We start from the raw sequence: 5,597 nt of genomic DNA on the forward strand, positions 1-5,597 counted from the left end.
ACATTAGAATCACCGGGAGAGTCTGAAAAATGCTGATGTCTGGGTCTCACTTAGAGGTTCTGAATTGGTTTGGGGCACAGCTGGGTTCTGGGTCTTTTTTTAAAATCTCCCCCAGATGATTCTAACATGCAGCATAGTTTGAGAAGCCCAGATTTCATCGAATAACCTATTTGCAGATGAGGAAGTTGAGGCTCAAAGAAGGGAAGTAGACTTCCCTGAGTACAGAGGAAGTGATGCCGGTGGGGGGGAGCTGATCCTGCTCTCTGAGGCCCCTCACAGCCAGCATCTCTGGATCTCCCCGAGGTATCACGGGGGTGGTCTCCACTACCTCCCTCCACCCCATCTGGTTGGCATTAGCCAAGCCTGGAGGTAACCGGAAACTCCATGGAGGGGGCAGACATGGAGGAGACCTTGCTGGGGTCAGCCCTGGGGACTTAATTACCCTTCACCTTGTCCTGAGCCTTTGTTCTCATTCCCGCCCAGCACGTGATTTCCTGAGCTGGGTCCTCACAGGACTGAACTGGTGGGGATCGCCAGCGTCCGCCCCATTCTGAGCGCTGCTGCTTGGCACACTGACCCCAGGGGGCGACAGCCCTGAGGGCTCGGACCAAAACAAAATCCTAAGAGTGGCTGCCGAACAAGTGCTTCCTATGAGCCAGACACCATGAACATTATTTCATTTAAGCCTCACAAATATAAGTGGAAAATATTATGAATTCTACATTTCAATTGTAGGAATGGAGGCCTAGAAGAGTTAAATGATTTGCCCAGGGTACATTAGCTAGTAAGTGACAGAGGGAGATTTAAACACAGGTCACCTGCCAGTGCTAGCCTAAATGCCACCTCCTCTCGGAAGCCTTCCCTGAAAACCAGGACAGGCCAAAACAGATCCTTGTAGTAGCTCCAGCATTCTTTCTGTGTTACCTATCTCCCTTTATAATTAAGTATTCATCAGTGCTGTTGCTCAAGGAGCCTTGTCTCCCCCACTAGACTGTAAGCTCCTTAAGGGGGGCTATTTTTGCTCAAACCACGCCCTCCCATATCCCCAGTTCTCAGTATAGTGCCTACCCTCTGGCAGACGAGCTGCTCGATATGTGTTGATCCCAAAGTCAATACTTACACTCATGCCACATTCTGACAATTGCCTCAAAATTTACATCAACTAGTTGGGAATGGTCTTCAAAACTAGCCTCTTTTAAGAAAGGTGGTGCCCCAGATGGAGAAAGCCCTGGGCTCCTTGCCATATTAAGGATACCGGGAACTTCTGAGAATTTTTAACCCAATAAGAAAAATCTTCAGGATTCCATCACAGTTGTGCATCCCTTATGCATGTTTATTGGTCCAGTGCAGGCCAAGTGGCCTGAGCTGAGCAGGTGGAGATCTGGCCATTCAATTGGATTGTCACAATTCACTAAGCATTGCTTATACACCCGGTTATAGAATTTAGCATTGCATGGAGCTGCATATACCAGAAACCCATCCAGTAGATTAATCATCCTTGGGTTTGATTTTTGTATCTGACAACCAGTCCAGAAGAGGAAAATCCCAAGAGCTCACAGCTGCTCGAGGAAGTCCTTAAGGACTCAGGATTCTTCCAGGTGCCAGCTTAGCCATCCCCACTGTGATTTTTCATCCTCACGGTCACAACATGGCCACTCCACCTCGAGGTGTGGAGTCCAAGGTTACAGGCAGGAAGATGGGGTGAGAGTGTGTGGTTATGAGGGGCCAAAGGCAAAGAGCCAGACGGGTCGGGCCCCTAATCAGGAAAGCAATGGCTTTTCTAGAAGCCCACCCTATAGAACTCACCTTGCATGTCATTGGTCTAAGCCAGGTCACGTGGCACCTGAGCTTCGAGGGCACCTGGAGAGGTGAATACTTTTGATCAAACATATTGCCCGGTTGGGATTCTGTTAGAAAAGAAGATGGGAGGGATGGATATTGAGTAGGCCACTAACAATATCTGTTACACAGGCTCTGTGCTAGGCATGTGGAATGTGAAGATGTACAGCATACGGTCCCTTCCCACCACGGGGCATACTGCCTGGTAGGCGAGCCCTGACACAAAAACAACCTTTTATGGTACAACGGATATATTGTTAGAAGAGTGGTGGGAGCACAGAAAAGTAAGGAGAGAGTATGTACATTACCTGGGGGAGCTGGGTTGGTGTCACAAAGAGGATGACATTTCGACATTTGAGATAGATGACAATGGGACGATAGTTTACCATGCAAATAGAGTGAGGGCCTAGTCTTTCAGAAGCTGGTCTCAAACTCCCTGTTAGCCCCAGCTCTTGGGATTATTCCATTCTGAATGCTTCAGACCCACATATGACTATCTCTATTTTTCGTTCTTTGGGATGGGTCTTGAAGGATGAGTAGGAGTTTGGCAGACAAACAGTAAGAGCCCGGCCATTCAAAGTCTGGTTCTGATCTCTTTCAGCCTCAGCTGCTGGGATGATTGTACTCTGCAGGCTTTAGAGCCCCCCAGACAACTTGCCATTTCCGCATATTCCATAGTTCATAATTTCTCTATGCCTTTCCTTCCCTCTGTGCACAGGCTGTTTTTTTTTTTTTTTTTCTGCCTGCAATGCCCCTCCCCTTTCGTTCTTTGGGATACGGCTCTCCTGTGGTGGTGAGTCATCCTTGGCCAGCTGTTTGGAGGGCAAGAAAGGACTTCATCAGACTGAGATGTATGCAGGAAGTTGGATAGCAGTCACATGGCCCAGCTGCAGGACTTGGCTTTGCTGGTCTTAGAAACGAGAGAAAAGGGAAACCAACTACGTGAACCCCGATCACATGGCACTAGATGCATCATCCGATCCCTGAAACAACCCTGTGCTGTGGGTATTTTTATGTGCCTTTCATAGCCTGGGAGACCAGAAGTCTGCAAGGCGAAGCAATTTGTCCACTGTTGAGTAGTAATAAGTGACACACCTGCCCGTCATGGCAGCCTTTCCATCAAAACATGAGGTCTTCTTGGTGCCTTTCCTTGTCCTGGGCTCTGCCTTGTTTCTGGAGGTCAGCCCTTCGGTTTCAAGGTTTTATTTCTGGGTATTCCACATGAAGAGTTTCTACTCGAGTCTCTCTCCTACTCTTCACCTTCATTCCAAGCTAGCGCAGTGGTTCTCCAATGGAGGAGGGGTGCTTTTCCTCTGCAGGTGGCATCTGAAAAGGCTGGAGACATTGTTTGTTGTCACACTGGGCAAGGGGGCTACCACTGGCATCTAGAGGGGAGAGACCAGGGATGCTCAACATTCTGCAGTGCACAGGACATCCTCCCAAAACAAAGATTTATCCCACCCAAGATGTCAGTAGTGCTGGGGATGAGAAACCCGAGTTAGTCTCTTCTAGTCTTTGTGAACGTTGAGGAAGCAGGTTCTTTCTGGAAGGTTCCCTCAGCAGTTCTTGCTGTGCTTTCTCCTCCCACTCTTAACTCAGTGCAAACTAGCGACATTACCCAGCACTGGAGGGTAATCTGTGATGGTTGGGGTTTCCACACATGGGGTGCGGGAAGGTGAGGTGGGAGGGTCTCCCTTCTCTGCCCCTCTCCTAAGTTCTTGCTCATCTTAATTGATTCTTTGAAATTGTAATTCTCACAAAGAGCTTGGCCTCCAGAGTCAGACCACCTGGGGTTTGGACTGTGAGCACATGACTTACCCAGAACAAGTCACTTAACTCCTCGAAAACTCAAGGTCCATCTTCAAAATGTAAATAACGAGAGCACAGAGCTTGTTAAGGTGGTTTTGAGGATTTAATGCAATAATTCATGTAAATCGAAGTGCCCAGGAAGATGCTAAATATTCAATATGTGTCTGGCATTATTGTTACTCTGAGCATCTTATTTCACCTGTTAACTCTTTTTTTTTTTTTTTTTTTTTTTTTTGAGCCATTTTGTTTCTTTGGAAAGCATCTGGTAGAGTGAGAACTACACAGACACTGGAGGGTTCTGGTCAGTTAGTTCTGCTAACTTGCTGCCCATGTGACCTTGGTCAGCTTCCTTCTCTGAGCCTCACTTCCTCCTCGGAAAGGTGAGATAATACTCTGACCTCATAATTCTTGTCAGGATTAAGCTGGTTAGCTGTCTGACACTTAATAGGTGTTCGGTAAACGTTAACCACCCATTCCTTCTATTTTGGAATCCTCCTGGGCATTGATGACTGAGCATTTTTGAAGCATCTTACGCACACCAAACTTGCAGAAGATGATTTGTGCCTGAGAAAGATTGGAGAGGATAATCTTCTCATGGGGGTGACCGAAAAGCCTACAGAGTAAAGGTTTAGGGGCTCAAGTCCATGGGAGGCAGGGGCTGAGACCATGTTACCTTTCTCAGAACATGTTCTCAATAAAGCAGAAGTAAAACTCAATGCAGGGACTCATTTGGGGGGTCTGTGATGAAATTCAGTATCGAAAGTGTGGTTTAGAAATGGCATTCCCAGACTGCAGGAGCTGAAGATGAAGGTGGATTTGGTCCATTTCTCTGCAGGAGTTAGCAAGCAGAAGAGAAATCCTTAGACAACAATGGGGACAGTGGGTGTTGTGCTGGAACTTTCCATTTGGCCCTCCAGACTTACTCTCCACCTGCTCTCTGCCCCAGAAGGCTAGACCCCAGGGACCGCACCCATGACTTCCGCCATTTTGGAGCCTTGACTGGCAAGGGAAGGAAGAGAGTAACATAGGGGTATTTATTTCCCTGGCCCCCTCCCTGCAGCTTCACTGACAGCAGGCTGGTCCCCAAAGGCCACAGCTTTTATTCAGGCAACTCTGCTTCCACAGAATGTTCTCTGTTCCTATTCCAGCTGACGGCTCCCTGCCCTGTCCCCGGCAGCCCAGGGGTAGTAATGGCTCCCCATGGTCGCTAGCCCCAGCATCCTGCACTCTCCCTCATGCTGCCCCCCACTCTGCCCACATCTCCACAAATGGTCTTTTTATTAAACTCACCCCATATTACCCAATTTGAGTGTGCTGAGCCCTTGCCACTAGTACCTTAAATGATGAGGAGGAACTCCTTTCAGACATTCCCTCCAGGGGTTTCTTGCAAGCCCCTGGTTCTCCTCATAGTGGTGTGGATGGGTTTGCTAGGGCTGCCCACAAAGCACTAGACAGACTGGGCAGTGTGTAGACAATAGCAGTCTGTTTTCTCACAGTTCTAGAGGCTGGAAACTTGAGATCAGGGTGTTGGTAGGGCCCTTCTGAGGACATGAGGGAGGGATCTGTGCCAGGCCTTTCTTCTTGGCTGCTGGATGGCCTTCTTTCTGTGTCCTCCCATGGTCTTCCCTCTGTCCCTGTCTGCATCCAAACCGCCTCTCCTCATAAGGACAGCAGTCATACTGGATTAGGGCCCACCCGACTGACATTATTTCCATTCAATTACCTCTTGAAGACCCTCTCTCCCAACACAGGTGCATTCTAAAGCCTTGGGGGTTAGGACTTCAACATACGAGTTTTTGTGGGGACACAGTTCAGCCTGTAACTTGGTGGTTGAGAAATGGGAATGTGATCACTGGGTAGGAGTAAGACGACCCAGCAGCATTCAAGAGGGACAAAGTCCCTGCTTTCAAGGGCAGACATTCTAGTTGGGTGGAGAGAGGGAATAAGAA

Source organism: Halichoerus grypus, chromosome 5, assembly GCF_964656455.1.
Source record: "Halichoerus grypus chromosome 5, mHalGry1.hap1.1, whole genome shotgun sequence".
NCBI classification, from domain to species: domain Eukaryota; kingdom Metazoa; phylum Chordata; class Mammalia; order Carnivora; family Phocidae; genus Halichoerus; species Halichoerus grypus.